At 47.0% G+C, this 23,526-nt stretch overlaps 1 long non-coding RNA gene across 1 annotated transcript in view; it reads right to left on the bottom strand.

Annotated features, from left to right (window-relative positions):
* Positions 1-17,545, bottom strand: part of LOC147102410 (uncharacterized) — a 29,953-nt gene extending 12,408 nt beyond the window's left edge. The window contains exon 1 of the long non-coding RNA XR_015073298.1: positions 17,450-17,545. This is a non-coding gene — a long non-coding RNA (uncharacterized LOC147102410). The remainder of the gene's footprint in view (positions 1-17,449) is intronic.
* Between the last annotated feature and the right edge of the window lie 5,981 nt (positions 17,546-23,526).

Genomic DNA, 23,526 nt, shown 5'->3' with positions numbered 1-23,526 from the left:
CGAAAATATAAGAACATAAGAAATAGGAGCAGGAGTAGGCCAATCGGCCCCTCGAGCCTGCTCCGCCATTCAATAAGATCATGGCTGATCTGATCCTAACCGCCAATCCACTATCACAGAACCATCTCCTGAATCTAACAGAATTAGACACACAAAATAGGAGCAGGATCAGGCTACACGGCCCCTGGGCCCGCTCCGCTACCCACAGGGCCATGACCGATCCGAACCTAGACTCATGTCCAAATTCCTGCCCGCTCCCCGTAACCCTTAATTCCCTTTACTTCTAGGAAACTGTCTATTTCTGTTTTAAATTTATGTAATGATGTAGCTTCTACAGCTTTTTGGGGCAGCATATTCCATGGACCTACCACCCTCTGAGTGAAGTAGTTCCTCCTCATCTCAGTTTTGAAAGAGCAGCCCCTTATTCTAAGACTATGCCCCCTAGTTCTAGTTTCACCCATCATCGGGAACATCCTCCCCGCATCCACCTGATCCAACCCCTTCACAATCTTATATGTTTCAATAAGATCGCCTCTCATTCTTCTGAACTCCAATGAGTAGAGTCCCAATCTACTCAACCTCTCCTCATATGTCCATCCCCTCATCCCCGGGATTAACCGAGTGAACCTTCTTTGTACTGACTCGAGAGCAAGTATGTCCTTTCTTAAGTATGGACACCAAAACTGTACACAGTATTCCAGGTGCGGTCTCACCAATACCTTGTACAACTGAAGCAATACCTCCCTATTTTTATATTCTATCCCCCTAGCAATGAAAGCCAACATTCCATTGGCCTTCTTAATCACTTGCTGCACCTGCATACTAACCTTTTGAGTTTCGTGCACCAGGACCCCCAGATCCCTTTGTACTTCAGTACTTTCCAGTTTCTTGCCATTAAGATAATAACTTGCTCTACGATTTTTCCTGCCAAAGTGCATAACCTCACACTTTCCAGTATTGTATTCCATCTGCCAAATCTCTGCCCACTTACTTAGCCTGTCTATGTCCCCTTGAAGGTTTTTTATGTCCTCCTCACTCACTACTTTCCCTCCCATCTTAGTATCATCTGCAAACTTTGATATGTTACACTCGATCCCCTCCTCCAAATCGTTAATATAGATTGTAAAGAGTTGGGGACCCAGCACTGACCCCTGCGGAACACCACTAGTTACTGATTGCCAGTCTGAGAATGAACCATTTATCCCAACTCTCTGCCTTCTGTTAGATAGCCAATCCTCTATCCATGCCAGAATATTACCCCCAATCCCGTGATTTTTTATCTTAAGCAATAATCTTTTGTGTGGCACCTTGTCAAATGCCTTTTGGAAGTCTAAATACACTACGTCCACTGGTTCCCCTTTATCCACCCTATATGTTACTTCCTCAAAGAACTCCAGCAAATTTGGCAAACATGACTTCCCCTTCATAAAACCATGCTGACTTTGTCCTATTAAATTATGATTATCCAAATGTCCTGTTACTGCCTCCTTAATAATGGACTCCAATATTTTACCTACCACAGATGTTAGGCTAACCGGTCTATAGTTTCCAGCCTTCTGTCTACTGCCCTTTTTAAATAAGGGTGTTACATTAGCAATTTTCCAGTCTGCCGGGACCTTTGCCGAGTCCAGGGAGTTTTGGAAAATTATTACCAATGCATCCACAATCCCTACCGCCACTTCCCTCAAGACCCTAGGATGTAAGCCATCAGGTTCAGGTGATTTATCCGCCTTGAGTCCCATTATTTTACCGAGTACCACTTCCTTAGTGATTTTGATCGTGTTTAGCTCCTCCCCCCCTTTAGCCCCCTGTTTGTCCAGTGTTGGGATATTCTTAGTGTCTTCTACTGTAAAGACTGATATAAAATATTCATTCAGTGTTTTTGCCATCTCCATATTTCCCACCATTAATTTCCCGGTCTCATCCTCTATGGGACCAACATTTACTTTAGCCACCCTTTTTCTTTTTATATAACTATAAAAACTCTTACTATCTGTTTTTATATTTTTTGCTAATTTACTTTCATAATCTATCTTCCCTTTCTTAATCAATCTTTTTGTTATTTTTTGCTGTCTTTTAAAGTTTTCCCAATCCTCTATCCTCCCACTAGATTTGGCTACCTTATATGCCCTTGTTTTTAGTCGAATACTATCCTTAATTTCTTTACTTAGCCATGGATGGCTGTCTTTTCTTTTACACCCTTTTCTTCTCAGTGGAATATATATTTTTTGGAAGTTGTAAAATAACTCCTTAAATGTACACCACTGATCATGTATCGTCTTACCCTTTAATCTATTTTCCCAATCCACTCTACTCAATTCCGCTCTCATACCTTCATAGTCTCCTTTATTCAAGCTTAGCACGCTTGTTTGAGATCCAACCTTCTCACCCTCTAATTGAATATGGAATTCAACCATGTTATGGTCACTCATTCCAAGGGGATCCTTTACTAGGACATTTTTAATTAATCCTGTCTCGTTACACAGGACCAGATCTAAGGTTGCTTGCCCCCTGGACGGTTCAGTTACATACTGCTCAAGAAACCCATCCCTAATACATTCAATGAACTCATCCTCAAGGCAGCCCTGCCCAATTTGATTTGTCCAATTAATATGATAGTTAAAATCCCCCATAATTATAGATGTTCCCTTATTACAAGCCTCAGCTATTTCCTGATTGATACTCCATCCAACAGAGTTGCCACTGTTCGGAGGCCTATAGACTACGCCCACTAGTGTTTTTTTCCCCTTATTATTCCTTACCTCCACGCAAACTGTTTCATTATCCTGATCTTTTGACCCAATATCATTTCTCTGTATTACAGTGATTCCTTCCTTTATTAACATAGCCACCCCACCTCCCCTTCCTTCCTGCCTGTCCTTCCTGATCGTTAAATAACCTGGTATGTTTAATTCCCAGGCATTGTCACCCTGCAGCCATGTTTCTGTAATGACCACAAGATCATACCCATATTTAGTTATTTGTGCCATTAACTCGTCTATTTTGTTACGAATGCTACGTGCATTCAGATAGAGAACTTTCAAAGATGTTTTGTGACACTTAGTTCCTGCTTTTGCCCTTTTTATTACTTTACCTTTTACTCCATACCTTCTGCCCCTTCCTGACACGCTCTGGTTTTTAATTTCCCCACTGCTACCTAAGTCTATGACTTTCTCTGTTGTCATTTTTATTATTTGCTCTCTAGGAACCTCCCCCCCCACTAGTTAGTTTAAAGCCCTCTCTACAGCCCTAGTTATATGATCCGCCAGGACTCTAGTCCCAGCACTGGCCAAGTGAAGCCCGTCCCAACGGAGCAGCTCCCTCCTGCCCCAGTACTGGTGCCAGTGTCCCAGGAAGCAAAACCCATTTCTCCCACACCAGTCTTTGAGCCACGCATTTAACTCTCTAATTTTATTTGTCCTAGCCAAATTCGCTCGTGGCTCAGGTAATAATCCAGAGATTATTACCCTTGTGGTTCTGCTTTTTAATTTGGCCCCTAGCTGCTCAAACTCCCTCAGCAGAACCTCCTTCCTTGTCCTATCTATGTCGTTGGTACCAACATGGACCACGACAACTGGATCGTCCCCCTCCCACTCCAAGTTTCTCTCCAGTCCAGAGGAGATGTCCTTAACCCTGGCACCGGGCAGGCAACACAGCCTTCGGGACTCTCGCTCTCGGCTGCAAAGAATTCTATCTATCCCCCTAACGATACTATCCCCTACCACTACAACATTTCTTTTAACTCCCCCCACTTGAATGGCCCCCTGCTCCACGGTGCTGTGGCCAGGTTGCTCATCCTCCCCGCAGTCCCTGTTCCCATCCTCACAGGGAGTAAGAGCCTCGAACCTGTTGGACAAGTGCAAGGGCTGCTGCTCCTCCAACACTACCTCCTGGATCCCCGTACCTGCCTCACTTCTAGTCACACCATCCTGACCCTGGCCACGGACTACATCTGAATTAATTAATCTAATTGGTGTGAATACCTCGTGATACACAGAGTCCAGGTAACTCTCCCCCTCCCTGATGTGTCTCAGTGTTTGAAGCTCGGACTCTTCAATCCGCGGAAGTGGATATTGTACGGTGTGAAGGACCGGGTTCACTGTTACCTTAAAGTCCCCACAGATGCGAACCTTCCTTGGTTCCCCAGGCGTGCTGCTCAACGACTTTTTCATCACAGGGACGATGGGTGTAGCCCACTCGCTCCAGTCTACCTTGGACAGTACACCTGAACGTTCCAGACTCTCCAGCTCTGCTTCGACGGCTGGGCGGATCGCATAAGGTATCGGTCTGGCCTTAAAAAATTTTGGGCTTGCGTTTTCTTCAATTTTAATCGTCGCTGTAATGCATTTTAGTGTTCCGAGTCCTTGCTGGAACACTTCTTTCGCGTCAGTTATGATCTTTGACAGTCGCCCAGGTGTGACGTCGTCATCCTTTTTGTCAGCCACAGTCAGTGCCTGTATGGAATGCCAATCCAGTTGTATTTTCCGGATGCATTCACGTCCCAGTAATGGTGGTCCTCCATCTTGCAATACATACAGGTCTAGTTTTGGTGTTTCCTTACCGTTATATATAACGGTCACCCTTATTTTTCCTTTGGGGTAGACTTTTTGCCCCGTGTACGTCTTCAAAATAATTTTTGTGTCTCTCACGGGTATGTGTGAGAATAGCCGCTCGTAGTCCCGTCGGTTTATAACTGTTAGGGCTGATCCTGTGTCCAATTCCATCTTTACCTGGACTCCTGCTATCTTGAGAGTGATCCAAATGGTTCGGTGATCCTCCGTTGTGATCACATTATGTAGTTTCAGACAACTCAGTTCACTGCTTTCGGAGTTGTTATCACTCTTTTGTTCGTCTGAACTATTCTCCGTCATCTTATGTACCTTCTTGTACTTTTCTTTGGTAGGTTTTTTATTGCTGGTTTTCTTTCCCGACCTGCAGACTCGTGCTATGTGTCCTACTTTTCCACACTGTCTGCACACTTTGTCTTTGAACCAGCAATCATTCTGGTCGTGTGTTGTTCTGCCGCAGCGATAGCACTTCTCTGTTCTATATGACATTTTGTTTGTGCCATATTCTTGCGGTCTCTGTTGTATCTCTGCAGCGCCCCGTGTTGCTGCTTCATATGATACCGCAATGCTGAAAGCCTTTTCCAGCGTAAGGTCCTTTTCAGATAAAAGCCGTTTCTGGGTTCCTTCACTTTGAAGCCCACACACAAACTTGTCTCTTAAGGTATCTGCCAGTCCCGCTCCAAACTGGCAGTGTTTCGATAGTTTGCGCAGTTCTGTTAAATAATCAGCATTGCTTTCATCCTTATGCTGGTTCCGTTTGTGAAACTTGAATCTTTCTGCTATCAGCAGCGGTGTGGGGTTTAAATGTTCCTGTAGTATCGTTACTATGTCTTCAAAACGCTTTTCCATTGGCTTCGTTGGGGTTACTAGATTTCGTAATAAACCATACGTCTTTGCACCCATTAAATTTAACAATACCGACGCTTTCTTGTCATCTGACACCTCATTTGCCTTGCAGTATACCTCTATTCGTTCGACATATGTAGTCCAATCTTCAACTTCATTGTCAAATGCGGTGATACTGCCACTCTTCGGCATTTTGGGTGTGGTTTAAAATGGCGTCTCCTAATGGCTTAAAATGGCGTCTCCCGCGCTTTACTTCCTCCCCCGCTGCTGCCAACGCCGCTCCCGGCGGTTCTCATGGCAATGGCAGCGCCCTGTAGGTTTCGCGTGCTTCTCCTGCGCTGCTGCTAACGCCGCTCTCGGCGGTCCTCGTGGCAATGGCGGCGCCTTGCGGGTTTCTGCGCGTCTCTCTCTCCCTCTCTTCGATGCTGCTCGGCCCCTGAACACCAGCTGCGCCCTGTGCGCTCTGCCCCCTCTCTCTCTCCCCCGTCGACGCTGCTCGGCCCTTTGCTGTGCCGCTCGGTCGGGCTCTAGCCCGCCGCTGTCCCGGAAGGGTCTGCACACTACCAGTTGCCAGCCCGTTTCGCTGGACCACCTCGACTGGAAAGCCAAGCCTGGATCTCGACAGCCTCCCCCACAATTCTCGAGTCTCTGCTGGATGACTGGGCGGTTGCCCGTGGTCGACGCCCGAGTCTCTGGCCTTGACCTCCAATCCACTGATCTCCAGGAACGAATCCTCGGAAGGTGATGTAGAGTTGCAGGTAGGTTCGAACTTGCCTTGTCACCAATGTTGTGTCTGTGTATAATAAGACACAGACTGCAGGAGAACGGTACAACAGGTGTTTACTCAACGTGGCTCACACGGGAACTGATCTGTACAGATTACTACTCAGTGCTATATACAGGTGTGGTCACTGCCGGTACTGCAGTATACATGAGCTGTAAAAGATAGTTCCCCCCCTTAAAGGTATATACATTACAAAGTGCAGTCACTGTTGTAATGTAGGAAATGCGGCAGCCAATTTGCGCACAGCAAACTCCCACAAACAGCAATGCGATAATGACCAGAACATCTGTTTTTCTGATGTTTTGTTATTCCAACCCCTTCCCTGTCTCAGACTGTTGGCAACCTCGACATCCTATTTGGCCGCAAGCTAAGCTTCCAACCCCCATATCCGTCTACTTCCATCTCCGAAATATCACCCGTCTCCACCCCTGCACTGCTGAAACCTCCACCCATACTTTGGTAACCTCCAGACTTGACTGTCCCAATGCTCTCCTGGCCGCCCTCCGATCTTTCCACCCTCCAGAAACTTGAACTCATCCTAAACTCTGCTATCCTAACTGGCGCCAAGTCCCGTTCACCTCGTCACCCCGGTGCTCGCGGATCTACATTGGCTCGGGAGTCCAGCAATGCCACAAACTCAAAAACACTCACTGTTGAGTCTCACCCACGAAGAGAGCGGTTAGAATGTGGAACTCGCTACTGGATGGAGTGGTTGAGGCAAATAGCATCGATGCATTTAAGGGGAAGCTCGACAAGCGCACGAGGGCGAAAAGAACAGGGTGAGATGAAGCAGGTTGGGAGGAGGCTCGTGTGGATCATAAACACCGGCACAGACCTGTTGGGCCGAATGGCCTGTTTCTGTGTAAAAAAAAAATTCTCATCCTTGTGTTCAAATCGTTCGATGACCTCGAACCCTCCCTATCTTTGCAACCTTCCGAGATCCCGGCGTTCCTCCAATTCTGGCCTCTTGTGCGCCCCTGACTTCCTTCGCCCCCCCCCCCTCGATTGGAGGCCGTGCCTTCAGCTGACCACCAAAGGGAAACAGATTATCTGGTTACTCCTTCATCTGCTGTTTGTGTGATCCTGCTGTGCGCGAATTGGCTGCCATGTTTAACTACATAACCACAGTGACTGCGCTGCAAAAAGTAATCCATTGTTGGTGAAGCACGTTGGGGTGTCCCGAGGATGTGAGGAGGCGCTATATCAGTGCAAGTTCTTTCTTTCTTTCTTGTCTTTAGCCTGCGTTGATCTAAGCCGGGGCGTGAGCTGAGTGATCCTTGTGCTAAGAAGGGGGGAATCAAAAGATTTGGTTCCTGCTCCAGACGGCTATCCAGCGACCTCTGCTGGGAAATGTGCTCAGCTGTGATGCCCTCCCTGCCTGAATAAGCTGCTGAGATAACTCACCATCTTGAAGAATGGCCACTTAGATGGGGCAGTGGAGGGCTGCTCGCACTAAGTGCTGTGGAACTGTGGCTCAGTGGACAGCACCCTCACCTTCTAAGTCAGAATGGTTGTGGTTTAAGTCCCACTCCAGAGACTTGAGCACAAAAATCTAGGCTGACGCTCCAGTGCAGTGCTGAGGGAGCGCTGCACTGAGAGTGCCGTCTTTCGGATGAGACGTTAAACGGAGGCCCCGTCTGCTCTCTCAGGTGGATGTAAAAGATCCCGTGGCCACTATTTCAAGGAAGAGCAGGGGAGTTATCCCCAGTGTCCTGGCCAATATTTATTCCTCAACCAACATCACTAAATCAGATTATCTGGTTATTATCACATTGCTGTTTGTGGGATCTTGCTGTGCGTAAATTGGCTGCCGCGTTTCCCACTTTACAACAGTGACTACACTTCAAAAAAAGGACTTCATTGGCTGTAAAGTGCTTTGGGGCGTCCAGTGTTCATGAAAGGCGCTATAGAAATGCAAGTCCTTTTTAGCCATACACTATTAAGAGTTGGTGCATCAGGAGATGGGGAGAAAATTGAAGGGGGCAGGGGGTTGGTGGGGAAAGCAAAATTTAGCAGCATTTTAATAAAGCAGCAAAAAAACAGTGATGGGGAAGGGTGATCCTGATAACCTCAGTGATCCTCACTCCGTACCTTGCTCTTTTCCATGACCCGTGACCTCTACATCACAGAAAGTAGGGCCCACACTTCACTGAGGTCACAGACCTGAAACGTTAACTCTGTTTCCCTCTCCACAGATGCTGCCTGACCTGCTGAGTATTTCCAGCATTTGCTGTTTTTATTTCCGTTTTCCAGTCTCTGCAGTATTTTGGATACAATCCTGTGCCTGCCGTGTTCTTCCACAGGGTGGCGCTCTTCGCAGCTCCTGGTGTGCAAGCTGCAGAATAATCACCTGCAGAAGGTTCCCCTTGTCCTCACCTTTCACCCCACCAGCCTCCACATTCAACGGATCATCCTCCGCCATTTCCGCCACCTCCAACGTGATCCCACCACCAAACGCATCTTCCCCTCCCCTTCCCTTTCAGCATTCTGTAGGGACCGCTCCCTCTGCGACACCCTAGTCCACTCCTCTATCACCCCCTAACACCCCTTCCCCTTCGACCGGCACCTTCCCGTGCAAGCGCAGGAGATGCAACACCTGCCTTTATACCTCCCCGCTTCCCACTGTACAGGGCCCCAAACACCCCTTCCAGGTGAAACAGCGATTTACTTGTACTTCTTGCAATCTAGTATACTGTAGTCGCTGCTCACGATGTGGTCTCCTCTACATTGGGGAGACCAAACGTAGATTGGGTGACCGCTTTGCAGAACACCTCCGTTCAGTCCGTAAGGGTGACCCCGAGCTTCCGGTCCCTGTCACTTTAATTCACCGCTCCATTCCCACTCGGACCTCACCGTCCGCAGCCTCTTGCATTGTTCCACGGAAGCTCAGCGTAAACTCGAGGAACAGCACCTCATCTTCCGATTAGGCACTTTACAGCCTTCCGGACTCAATATCCAGTTCAACAATTTCAGATCTTAACCTCGGCCCCCATTACATTTTTATATTTTTTATCCACACTCGGTTTGTGCCTTTTCCTTTGTTTCTCTCCCACATGACAGCTGTCTTTCACTCTGCCAGCGCATTTCACACTTCATCCAGAGCCATTGTCTGTTTCTTTACCTGTCCTATTACCATCTCGTCTCACCTTGAATATCTCTTAATGTCTCTTCTTTCATCCCCTCCCCCATTTCCCAGCCCCCAAACTGCCTTTTAATCTGTTTCATTTCCTGCCTTTTTTTCCCCTCAGTTCTGTCGAAGGGTTTCGACCTGAAACATTGACTCTGTTTCTCTCTCTACGGATGCTGCCCTGGCCTGCTGAGTTTTTCCAGCGTTTTCTGTTGTTTTTTCGATTTCCAGCATCCGCAGTGTTTTGTTATCAGAATAATCACCTGCTGTTCTGACAAACTTGTATCAGAAGAAAGAAAGATTTGCATTTCTATAGCACCTGTCACAATCTCAGGGCATCCCAAAGCACTTTACAGCCAATCAAGTACTTCAAGTGTAGTCACTGTAGGAAACGCGGCAGCCAATTGCACACAGCAAGATCCCACAGACAGCAATGTGATAATGATCAGATGTTCTGTTTTAGTGATGATGATTGAGGGATAAATATTGGCCCAGGACACCGGGGATAACTCCCCTGCTCTTCTTCGAATTAGTGCCATGGGATCTTTTACGTCCACCCGAGAGAGCAGATGGAGCCTCGGTTTAACATCTCATCCTAACGGCTGACGCACCCAGTGCAGTGCTGAGGAAGTGCTGCACTGTCGGAGGTGCCGTCTTTCAGCTGAGACGTTAAACCGAGGCCCCATCTGCTCTCTCGGGTGGACGTAAAAGATCCCACGACCACTATTTCGAAGAAGAGCAGGGGAGTTCTCCCCGGTGTCCTGGGCCAATATTTATCCCTCAATCATCATCACTAAAACAGATGTTCTGGTCTTTATCACATTGCTGTTTGTGGGAGCTTGCTGTGCGCAAATTGGCTGCCGCGTTTCCCACATTACAACAGTGACTCCACTTCAAAAGTACTTCATTGGCTGTAAAGCGCTTTGAGACGTCCGGTGGTCGTGAAAGGCGCTATATAAATGCAAGTCTTTCTTTCTTTCTATCCAAAAGACGGCACCTCCAACAGTGCGGCACTCCCTTTCAGTACTGCACTGTAGTGTCAGCAAGTTTTTGTAGTGGGACTTGAACCCATAGACCTTTCTGACTCGGAGGCGAGGGTGCTACCCACTGAGCCATGGCTGACAAGTCACCATCCTTCAGCACCATTTCCAAATACTTAACATCACACTAGGAAGCAAAGCAGCTTTGAACACCCCCTTCCCGACCCCCCAGTACTGAGCGTCTGGGTTCGAGAGACGCGCATCAGTTAATTCTTCAGTCGAGCAATGCGGCAGAGTTTATGCTCCGTACTAGAATGGACATCATTCATCATTCAACCAACACCTAAAAAATATGATCTGGTCATTTATTTCACTGCTGTTTTTGGGAGCTTGCTGTGCGCAAATTGGCTGCCGCATTTTTCTACATTACAACAGTGACTACACTTCAAAAAATACTTCATTGGCTGTAAAGCGCTTCAGGACGTCCTGAGGCCGTGATAGGCACGATATAAATGCAAGTCTTTTTTTATTAGGATTGCAATTCTAGTGATGGAAAATCACGGCTGCTACAGTCTCCTCCCACCCTAATAGAGCAACTAGCAGTAGGGGCATTCTGAAATATGGTTTTAGCCTCCTCCCTAATACCTTGCCCACCCCCTTCTCACCTCTCTCCTGAAGGCAGTGTATGGTTTCCATGGGTACAGGCTGGTCTTCCGTACCTCACCTAAATGGCAGGTCTTCGGGTGTGAACCCGGCCTGTGAGTTGATGTCAGAGGGCGCCACCCACTGAGCCCAATCCATCCCTCGACCCTCCGAGATCTCTGCGCTCCTCCAATCTTCATCGCTCCACCACTGACGGCCTTGCCTTCAGCTGCCTGGGCCATAAGCTGTGGAACTCCCTCCCTGAACTAAGTAAGTGGGCAGAGATTTGGCAGATGGAATACAATACTGGAAAGTGTGAGGTTATGCACTTTGGCAGGAAAAATCATAGAGCAAGTTATTATCTTAATGGCAAGAAACTGGAAAGTACTGTAGTACAAAGGGATCTGGGGGTCCTGGTGCACGAAACTCAAAAAGTTAGTATGCAGGTGCAGCAAGTGATCAAGAAGGCCAATGGAATGTTGGCTTTTATTGCTAGGGGGATGGAATATAAAAACAGGGAGGTATTGCTGCAGTTGTACAAGGTATTGGTGAGACCGCACCTGAAATACTGCATACAGTTTTGGTGTCCATACTTAAGAAAAGACATACTTGCTCTCGAGTCAGTACAAAGAAGGTTCACTCGGTTAATCCCGGGGATGAGGGGGTGGTCATATGAGGAGAGGTTGAGTAGATTGGGACTCTACTCTTTGGAGTTCAGAAGAATGAGAGGCGATCTTATTGAAACATATAAGATTGTGAAGGGGCTTGATCGGGTGGATGCGGTGAGGATGTTCCCAATGAAGGGTGAAACTAGAACTAGGGGGCATAATCTTAAAATAAGGGGCTGCTCTTTCAAAACTGAGATGAGGAGAAACTTCTTCACTCAGAGGGTGGTAGGTTTGTGGAATTTGCTGCCCCAGAAGGCTGTGGAAGCTACATCATTAAATAAATTTAAAACAGAAATAGATAGTTTCCTAGAAGTAAAGGGAATTAAGGGTTACGGGGAGCGGGCAGGAAATTGGACATGAGTCTAGGTTCGGAATGGTCATGGCCCTGTGGGTAGTGGAGTGGGCCCAGGGGCCGTGTAGTCTGGTTCTGCTCCTACTGTGTTCCAATTCTGTGTTAGATTTCAGGAGATGGTTTTATTCCTGTTCCTGGCTGGGGTGGAGATCGCCTTTACAGAAGGTAAGTACTGTAGAAAATATAGGGACAGAGTGATCTCCTGGAAGAATTTCGATCGCCTAGATGGGTCGGAGAGGAATTTCCCAGATTTTTTTCTCCCAAATTGGCCATTGGGTCTTTATCTGGTTTTTCGCCTCTCCCAGGAGATCACATGGGTTCGGGTGGATGCAGAGTGATAGAAGATTTGAGGTTAGGATCAGATCAGCCATGATCTTATTGAATGGTGGAGCAGGCTCGAGGGGCCGATTGGCCTACTCCTGCTCCTATTTCTTATGTTCCTCCGCCTCTCTTTCCTCCTTTAAGACGCTCCTTAAAACCTACCTCTTTCTGCCCCTTCTGTGGCTCAGTGTCAAATTTTGTTTGATAATCGCTTCTGTGCAGCGCCTTGGGACGTTTTACCTACATTGAAGGCGCTGTATAAATACAGGTTGTTGTTCTTATGTTCATTAATAAATAGACATTCTTATTATGAACACAGCTAGCTTTTGCTAGACACTTTATTGAGCACATGTGGACTAGGTACAGTATCTGTAGAGGCTTCCATCTTGACTGTTGCCTTGTGGGTAGCCTAGTGCCTCATGGGTAATGTAGTCTTAATATACATACAGCTGGGTAGTGTAGTCTTATATACAGCTCTACACAGCTCTACGGCTCCACCTAGTGTCCACTATAGAATGACATGTTATTGATCATTACAGTTGCTGTCATTCATGCCTGGCAGCAGCTGAAACCCTGCCTCAGTGTCAGCTCAGTAGCCCAGGGCATGGGGGACACACGTAGCAGCTCAATTGCCCTCCATGGCTGAGGTCAGTACAGCCTGAGGCCTACTGTCCCATAATTGGCGGTGCCGTGGCCAACTCAACCGTGAGATGAGGTTACAATTGTTCACACAAAACAAAGAGGGATTATTTCCCAGAACGTACGAGTAGGTGCTGATCTTTATTTAAAATTGATTTTTTGTAAATATTTTAACAAGCCCAAGAGTTCCTGTCTCAGACAAACCCAAATCTAAACAGAGTGGGGCCTTGGTGCACCTGAAACTTGGACGTTCGTGCGTGCAAGAGCGGTCAGCGGTGTGGATTGCTGTTTTTGGACCCGATTGGGGGGGTGAGGAGGTGTTTGCTGATGACTGTCGTGGGTCCCAGCCACCGCCGCCCCCCCCCCCGCCCATAAACAGCTTCAATTCGCCAGAGTGCCTGAAAGGTCAAAGGTCAGAGGTGAACAGGTTCCCAACATTAAAAATGGTCACAGCCCTCCAGTCAGCTGGGGTGAGCACATTCCCGTGTTCAGAACTCAGTCCTTACTTCAACCAAAGCAGCCTCTCCGGTTCTGTTCTCCCGCCCCCCCTCCCCCCGGACTCTAAATATGGCTCTACGATGAAGCATTTCTTCACTCTCCCTTGTCAGGCATCATTCCTTGGCTGACGGGTTGTACAGACACCCTGCTCAACGCCCCTGTCTCAAGGCACCCCTGAGCTGGGCACTAGGAGGAGCCCAAGAGCAGATATGAGTGGCTTCCCTTCCTCACCGCAGTCAGTTATTGCCACGATCCTGCCATGAGGAGAATGGATAGACTCATATCTGTGAGTCTTACATTTCAATATAAAGATGCTACATAAATGCAATCTTTGTTACAGCGTGTTAGATAACAGCACTTTCCACCCAGGCCACACTGCGAACTTGCCAGGTGGGGAGTTGTGAAAACAAGATGGCCCCCTACCATTCCGTGACACAGCGCATTGGCACCACCAGCACACCACACCATCACCACCAGCACACCATCATCACCACACCAGCACACCACACCAAGACACCACCAGCACACCATCATCACCACACTAAGACACCACCAGCACACCATCATCACCACACCAGCACACCACACCAGCACACCACCAGCACACCATCACACCACACCAAGACACCACCAGCACACCATCATCACCATACCAGCACACCACACCACCAGCACATCATCAGCACACACCACACCATACCACCACACCAAACCTTAATTTTGACCTTAATTTTTTTCCATTTCTTGCTCGGCATCCTCCTCTTCAACAAGCTCATACGTTCTTGCACATGAGAGCTGCTACGTTGAAGCGAGTTGTTGAAGCTGTAGTTGGATGGAGCGATATTGGAGATGGAAGGGGAACACATACGCTCCACTGTGAGCAACATCTCTACCAGCAATGACTCTTTGGGTAACGACACTGCCATACTGTGGTACTGAGCCACATAGACTTAGGTGATCCCAGGTCTGATCCCTGGTCCATCCTCATTTGGTTGATTTCAGCCAGGGGAATGTTGGGATGCTACAGTTGGCCACAATTGACCCCAGTGCAAGGGGTGCAGGACTCAATCAGTGTTTCCACTCCTGGTCACCATCTGATGTCCCCAGTTTAACGGTTTCTCGGACAACTAGTGAGGACTGGAGCCGGCTCGGTTGTGGTCCCTCCAATAGACAACAATCACACTTTTTAACTTCGGTGGGTCTATGCAGGGGTACGGGGAGCGAGCAGGGATTGGGATAGTTTTGAATTGCTCTAGAACAGACCCAGTGGGCTGAATGGCTTCCTTCTGTGCTGTAAAGTTCCATGGTTGTATGGCTCGGGTTCACACATGAAGGCCACCTCTCCACCTCTCTCTCAGCCTCTCTCTCAGCCTCTCTCTCTCTCCGCCTCTCTCTCCGTCTCCCTCTCCACCTCTCTCTCCGTCTCTCTCTCCGCCTCTCTCTCTCTAAGACCCTCCATAACACCTACCTCTTTAACCAAGCTTTTAGTCACCTGTCCTGATATCTCCTTCACTGGCTCGTGTCAATTTTTGTCTAATTAAGCACCTTGGGACATCTTCCTACATCAAAGGCGCTATAGAAATGCACGTTGTTCTTATTGAAGAATGGGCAGGTGGACACGCTACTGAGGGTTGCGGGTGTTCCTGGAACTGCATCCCAGCAAGAAGAGGAGAAAACTGGGTGATAAAACCAGGAAACCCTTAAGATGAAGAGAACTGATCTAACATGATCTGCAATTCGTTATTTATGGCAGATGCAGTATAATGTGGATAAATGCGAGGTTATCCACTTTGGTGGCAAAAACAGGAAGGCAGATTATTATCTGAACGGCAATAGATTGGGAGAAGGGGAAGTGCAACGAGACCTGGGTGTCCTTGTGCAGCAGTCGCTGAAGGTAAGCAGCAGGTGGAGCAGGCGGTTAAGAAGGCAAATGGTATGTTGGCCTTCATAGCGAGAGGATTCGAGTACAGGAACAAGGATGTCTTGCTGCAGTTGTACAGGGCCTTGGTGAGACCACACCTTGAGTAATGTGTGCAGTTTTGGTCGCCTTATCTGAGGAAGGATGTTCTTGCCATGGAGGGAGTGCAGCGAAGATTCACCAGACTGATACCTGGGATGGCAGGAATGACATATGAGGAGAGATTGGGTCGATTGGGTTTATACTCGCTGGAGTTTAGAAGAATAAGAGGGGATCTCATTGAAACTTATAAAATTCTAACAGGACTAGACAGGAAGGATGTTCCCGATGGTCGGGGAGTCCAGAACCAGGGGTCACAGTATAAAGATAAGGGGTAAGCCATTTAGGACAGAGATGAGGAGGAATTTCTTCACCCAGAGAGTGGTGAACCTGTGGAATTCTCTACCACTGAAGGCAGTAGAGGCCAATTCATTAAATATATTCAAGAAGGAGTTGGATATATTTCTTAAGGCTAAAGGGATCAAGGGATATGGGGAGAAAGCAGGGACAGGGTACTGAGTTTGGATGATCAGCTATGATCTTATTGAATGGCGGAGCAGGCTCGAGGGGCCGAATGGCCGACTCCTGCTCCTGTCTTCTATGTTTCTATGATCTGCAATTCGTTATTTATGCATTTACAATTTCTCCTTCCATGTCCTTAACTATTTATCAACTGTGACCATCTCTGAATTACACAGGTAGCTTACTATGCTGAGCCAAGGGGACAGGGTAAGGTAAGTACTTAGCCACATCCTCTTAGTAATTATACACATCCACTCAGACTCCCCGTACAGTTACCATTGGTCGATCATGACCAATGCCTACCCTACTCCCATAGTTCACCTGGAGTCTGCTCTTCATTCGCTCCTTGGCACTTCAGCCAGTTCTAGGAAGATCAGAGTGAACTCTCATTGGCTGTCAAGCAGGCGGGCTGACTGACTGACAGGTACCCGGCCCTGTTCTTCCCAGTGAGAGAGAAGTGAGAGAAGGAAGATGTCAGCCCATTCAAGCTGGGTGGGAGCAAAGTGCATCCTACCGTTTGTGACCCAGCGTATTCTTCTTGGCAAAACCTTTATAATAAGGAGCTTCTCAATTACATCATCCAAGGAGGAGCTGAGCTAGCCAAGTCTGATCCACAGCTGATGCTGATCTTAGGTGGCGGGAGGAGCATTAGAGTTGACCTTATTGCCCTTGAGTTAGGGAGAGGGAAACTGGCCTGGATTGAGGTTGGGGGCCAATTGAAAATTTCAAAACTGAGATTGATAGATTTTTGTTCGGCAAGGGCATTAAGGGTTACGGAACCAAGGCGGGTGGGTGATGATGTTAAGATGCAGAGCGGCCATGATCTATTTGGCGGAACAGGCTCGAGGGGCTGAATGGCCTCCTCCTGCTCCTATGTTTCTATTCCAGCTCCTGATCACTCTCCTTCGCTGAAAGTGCACGTGCGTGGATGTTGGGTGAAGGCAGAATTGGGCTTGGATGTGATGGTTCCCTGCAGTCTAATAGCTTGCTGAAGTGCAAAGGCAGAGGCTCAAAGTAGTGGTCAAGTAGGTAAGGCCGCAGAGGATGATCAGTGACCATGGAAACATGCCCCAGCCATGGAGGGAACGCCTTCAGGACAGTAGGGTTGGGGAGGACACTGTCAAGAGGAAGCACACTGTAGGAATAGATAGATATCGCGGCGCGCTCTTAGCTGCTCACTGCCTTTCCGAGCCATGCAGGGCTAACATAATAGCCTTGTCAGAAGGTGCATAATTCATGTGGAACATAAGGTTACTGTCAATGTGCCACTCACACAAGAATATTTTTAGATTAGATATCTTTGTCACTTGGAATGATAGAATTACATCGGATTGCAGGGAGATGAATATTTACCCGCGGCCATTTAACTCCTGCCCTTAACATCACGGGAGGAGCATCATGAGTAACATTTCAAGTGAGCGCTGGCAGGGAGACCTTCACCTTGGGCCGGGCATACCAGAAAACCGTGAGCCTCCCCACCACCAGCGCCTGCTCGCAACATTGCCCCCACAATCCGAGTTTTCAACAACAATAAAATTAACTAACCACAGAACTGCAACCAGTTCCACATTGTTCATGAATGGAATCGTACAGCACAGGAGGAGGCCATTCGGCCCATCGTTCCTGCGCCGGCCCTTTGAAAAAGCTAAAGGGAATGAGAGAGAGAGATTAAAAACAAAGATATTTAACAGAACAAAGGGACCGTCGCACTTAAAGGGTAATAGAGCTGTGGAAAATGTTACAAGAGAGGGCTGGATGCTGAAGAGTGGGTCGAAGAGGCAGTGAGTTGGATTTCTCGACAGATGAGATTCGGGGATACTCAGTGTATTCCTCTTCTTTCAAGAAAAAATTCCAATTATCCAGTATTTCAAGCGAACCAACTGCAAATTAAGAGCAGACTGTAGTAAGAGTGCTGTCAAGTGGGGCTGGACCATCAAACAGAGCAGGGCTTGTGGGGCCTAACAGGCATTTTCTGTTCCTAACAACGTGTTACAGGAAACTCTTTGGTATCCGGCACCGACGGGACCGGGATGGTGCCGGTTGATCAAAAATTCCGGATGACGGAGAGGGTTATCTACTTTGACTATTTTTTAAAAAGAAAAAGAAAAAAAATCAAGAAATGTGCAGTGTACAGTAATTGGGTACTCACCTACAGAATGTTGTGTTAAATGGATGGTGGAAGATGCTTGATTAAGTACAGTACTGCCAGTTGAGGGTAATGTAATGCAATGACGACCAGCAGCGTGGGAAACACACAGTACCCCTGTAAAATGGTGGATCAGAAGAGACTACCGACAGCGCGGGAGAGTCAGACTCCTGTTATTGAGGTGTTCCGACTTCCGACAGCGCCAAGAAGCCGAGTAGTGGCAGTTTGGAGAACTACCCCCACTGACTAACTCGGCCACCGCGGGAGACTCGGACTCGGCAACATTGCCGGTTATTGAGGTGTTGTTTTCGGCGTGAGATTTTTGCCGGTTAATAGAGAATACCGGATATTTAGGTGCCGTTTAAACAAGATTTTCCTGTACTTAAATACGAACAACAAACAATGAGGGCCATGTAGGATAAACACTTTTTTAACATTTGTCCTTGGCGGGGTGGGCGACATTGGCAAGGCTGCATTCATTACCCATCCCCTGAGGATGTGGTGGAGGGTCTTCTCCTTGAACTGTTGCACTGTGCCTGTGGTGATTACACATCACATAAAGGATATAGCAGCACTGCAGAAAGTGTAAAACAGATTTGCAAGGATAATGCCAGAACTGCGAGGGTACAACGATCAGGAAAAACTGAACAGGCTGGGGGCTCTTTTCTCTAGAAAAGAGAAGACTCGGGGCAACCTGATGGAGGTCTTTAAAATTACGAAGGGGTTCGATAGGGGGCGGGGGGGGGGGGGGGAGTCCAAAACTAGGGGCCATAACTATAACTCATAAGTCCAAAAGGGAATTCCGGAGAAACTTCATTACCCAGAGAGCGGTTAGACAGTGGAACCGTTGGAGTAGTTGAGACAAACAGCATTTGAGGGGAGGCAAGATAAGTGCATGAGGGAGAAAGGAATAGAAGGGTATGTGGATAGAGTGAGATGACGAGGGGTGGGAGGAGGCTGGTGTGGACCATAAACAGCGGCACGGACCTGCTGAGCCGAATGGCCTGTTTCTGTGCTGTACAATGCTACGTAATTCTATGTGATGGTGTCAGCTCCCTCCTGAACACTGTATTATCACATTTCTTTCACTAGATGGCTCACTCTAACTTTTATCCCAAATACTCCTAAACATTATTCTCACTGAAATCAGTTAGCCATTATTAACTGTCTGCACCCACACGCAGTCTTCCTACACTATTATCATTGGCTGACTGGGCTAATTGGCCCCATAGTTGAACTGAAGGCCTTTTTTCATTTCTAACTCAGCCTTTGAAATCTGCCCAATAATGAAGACAGGGTTTTTTTTTAAACAATTTCCTCTCCTCCCCTTCCTTGTTGGGGTTCAGTTTCTCGAGCATCACTCACCCTCCCGAAGGCCCATCGTTCCTGTGTGAGCCAAGACAGTGGGAAGTTTGAACACGGGTGGTATCAGATCCCAGGCCCATCATCCTGTCCGTCATCCTGGGTGATCTCTTCTCCTCCTTAACCCAGGAGCGCCAAGAACCAGGGGTCACAGTCTCAGGATAAGGGGTCGGCCATTTAGGACTGAGATGAGGAGGAATTTCTTCACTCAGAGGGTGGTGAATCTTTGGAATTCTCTGCCCCAGAGGGCCATGGAGGCTGAATCATTGACTATATTTGAGACAGAGATCGATAGACTTTTGGACTCTAGGGGAATCAATAGATATGGAGATTGGGTGGGAAAGTGGAGTTGAGGTCGAAGATCAGCCATGATCTTATTGAATGGCGGAGCAGGCTCGAGGGGCCGTATGACCTACTCCTGCTCTGAATTCATATGTTCTTATGTAAGTCCAATTTTGACATCCCTACTGCCGCCTCAGCTATGACCAGCTAACTCAGCACAGACCAGAGGTTGCACCTGGGACTTTCCTGGTTTGCACAACTCAGCACCAGAACAGGTGGTGCATCTAACACACTGAGCGATTGGGGAAATTCCAAACTTCTCCCGCAGAAGCACGTCCACATTTCAAACAAAAGGATCTGAGAACCTAAGAGTTTTTTTTACTAAAACACTAGACAAAAGGGAAGGTAATGTAAAGTGCAATAAGGGAAAATGTAATCCACGCAAGTACTGACAGCCCTGTGTTCATGTATCCATTTTTCGGGTGAGACGTTAAACCGAGGCCCCGCCGGCCCTCTAAGGTGGGCGTAAAAGATCCCACGGCCACTGTTCTGAAAGCGAGCAAAAACTCCCTAGTGTCCTGGCCAACATTTATTTTAGAATTCCCCCAATGGCTCAGTGTGTTAAAAGGAACCAGAATGAAAAGTTGTGAGAAAGAGACAAAGTGGGAGAGGAAAGGGAAGAGAGGTGAGAGAGGGAGAGAGAAAGAGAGAGATAAGAGAAAGAGGGGGGGAAGGGGAAGAGCGTGAGAGAGGGAGGGAGGAAAGAGAATGGAGGGGAAGAGAGATGGAGTGAGAGGAAGAGAGAGAGGAGAGGAGGACACAGGAAGGAGAGAGATAAGAAGGGGGAGATGGGGAAAGAGCATAAGAACATAAGAAATAGGAGCAGGAGTAGGCCAATCGGCCCCTCGAGCCTGCTCCGCCATTCAATAAGATCATGGCTGATCTGATCCTAACCGCCAATCCACTATCACAGAACCATCTCCTGAATCTAACAGAATTAGACACACGAAATAGGTGCAGGATCAGGCTACACGGCCCCTGGGCCCGCTCCGCTACCCACAGGGCCGTGTTCGATCCGAACCTAGACTCATGTCCAAATTCATGCCCGCTCCCCGTAACCCTTAATTCCCTTTACTTCTAGGAAACTGTCTATTTCTGTTTTAAATTTATGTAATGATGTAGCTTCTACAGCTTTTTGGGGCAGCATATTCCATGGACCTACCACCCTCTGAGTGAAGTAGTTCCTCCTCATCTCAGTTTTGAAAGAGCAGCCCCTTATTCTAAGACTATGCCCCCTAGTTCTAGTTTCACCCATCATCGGGAACATCCTCCCCGCATCCACCCGATCCAACCCCTTCACAATCTTATATGTTTCAATAAGATCGCCTCTCATTCTTCTGAACTCCAATGAGTAGAGTCCCAATCTACTCAACCTCTCCTCATATGTCCATCCCCTCATCCCCGGGATTAACCGAGTGAACCTTCTTTGTACTGACTCGAGAGCAAGTATGTCCTTTCTTAAGTATGGACACCAAAACTGTACGCAGTATTCCAGGTGCGGCCTCACCAATACCTTGTATAACTGAAGCAATACCTCCCTATTTTTATATTCTATCCCCCTAGCAATGAAAGCCAACATTCCATTGGCCTTCTTAATCACTTGCTGCACCTGCATACTAACCTTTTGAATTTCGTGCACCAGGACCCCCAGATCCCTTTGTACTTCAGTACTTTCCAGTTTCTTGCCATTAAGATAATAACTTGCTCTACGAGTTTTCCTGCCAAAGTGCATAACCTCACACTTTCCAGTATTGTATTCCATCTGCCAACTCTCTGCCCACTTACTTAGCCTGTCGATGTCCCCTTGCAGGTTTTTTATGTCCTCCTCACTCATTACTTTCCCTCCCATCTTAGTATCATCTGCAAACTTTGATATGTTACACTCGGTCCCCTCCTCCAAATCGTTAATATAGATTGTAAAGAGTTGGGGACCCAGCACTGACCCCTGCGGAACACCACTAGTTACTGATTGCCAGTCTGAGAATGAACCATTTATCCCAACTCTCTGCCTTCTGTTAGATAGCCAATCCTCTATCCATGCCAGAATATTACCCCCAATCCCGTGATTTTTTATCTTAAGCAATAATCTTTTGTGTGGCACCTTGTCAAATGCCTTTTGGAAGTCTAAATACACTACGTCCACTGGTTCCCCTTTATCCACCCTATATGTTACTTCCTCAAAGAACTCCAGCAAATTTGTCAAACATGACCTCCCCTTCATAAAACCATGCTGACTTTGTCCTATTAAATTATGATTATCCAAATGTCCTGTTACTGTCTCCTTAATAATGGACTCCAAAATTTTACCTACCACAGATGTTAGGCTAACCGGTCTATAGTTTCCAGCCTTCTGTCTACTGCCCTTTTTAAATAAGGGTGTTACATTAGCAGTTTTCCAGTCTGCCGGGACCTTTGCCGAGTCCAGGGAGATTTGGAAAATTATTACCAATGCATCCACAATCCCTACCGCCACTTCCCTCAAGACCCTAGGATGTAAGCAATCAGGTCCAGGTGATTTATCCGCCTTGAGTCCCATTATTTTACCGAGTACCACTTCCTTAGTGATTTTGATCGTGTTTAGCTCCTCCCCCCCTTTAGCCCCCTGTTTGTCCAGTGTTGGGATATTCTTAGTGTCTTCTACTGTAAAGACTGATGTAAAATATTCATTCAGTGTTTTTGCCATCTCCATATTTCCCACCATTAATTTCCCGGTCTCATCCTCTAAGGGACCAACATTTACTTTAGCCACCCTTTTTCTTTTTATATAACTATAAAAACTCTTACTATCTGTTTTTATATTTTTTGCTAACTTACTTTCATAATCTATCTTCCCTTTCTTAATCAATCTTTTTGTTATTTTTTGCTGTCTTTTAAAGTTTTCCCAATCCTCTATCCTCCCACTAGATTTGGCTACCTTATATGCCCTTGTTTTTAGTCAAATACTATCCTTAATTTCTTTACTTAGCCATGGATGGCTGTCTTTTCTTTTACACCCTTTTCTTCTCAGTGGAATATACATTTTTTGGAAGTTGTAAAATAACTCCTTGAATGTACACCACTGATCATGTATCGTCTTACCCTTTAATCTATGTTCCCAATCCACTCTACTCAATTCCGCTCTCATACCTTCATAGTCTCCTTTATTCAAGCTTAGCACGCTTGTTTGAGATCCAACCTTCTCACCCTCTAATTGAATATGGAATTCAACCATGTTATGGTCACTCATTCCAAGGGGATCCTTTACTAGGGCATTTTTAATTAATCCCGTCTCGTTACACAGGACCAGATCTAAGGTTGCTTGCCCCCTGGTCGGTTCAGTTACATACTGCTCAAGAAACCCATCCCTAATACACTCAATGAACTCATCCTCAAGGCTGCTCTGCCCAATTTGATTTGTCCAATTAATATGATAGTTGAAATCCCCCATAATTATAGATGTTCCCTTATTACAAGCCTCAACTATTTCCTGATTGATACTCCGTCCAACAGAGTTGCCACTGTTCGGAGGCCTATAGACTACGCCCACTAGTGTTTTTTTCCCCTTATTATTCCTTACCTCCACCCAAACTGTTTCATTATCCTGATCTTTTGACCCAATATTTTTTCTCATATTACAGTGATTCCTTCCTTTATTAACATAGCCACCCCACCTCCCCTTCCTTCCTGCCTGTCCTTCCTGATCGTTAAATAACCTGGTATGTTTAATTCCCAGCAGGAGGAAGAGGTCAGAGATTCTCAATAAAGGAGGGAGTCACCATCCTTAGGTGAAAAA

This window comes from Somniosus microcephalus, chromosome 22 (assembly GCF_052327205.1).
Source record: "Somniosus microcephalus isolate GS21.2 chromosome 22, FLI_Smic_1.0, whole genome shotgun sequence".
In the NCBI taxonomy this organism is placed as follows: domain Eukaryota; kingdom Metazoa; phylum Chordata; class Chondrichthyes; order Squaliformes; family Somniosidae; genus Somniosus; species Somniosus microcephalus.
The sequence above is the reverse complement of the archived record's forward strand: the minus strand, read 5'-3'. Positions and strand labels throughout refer to the sequence as shown.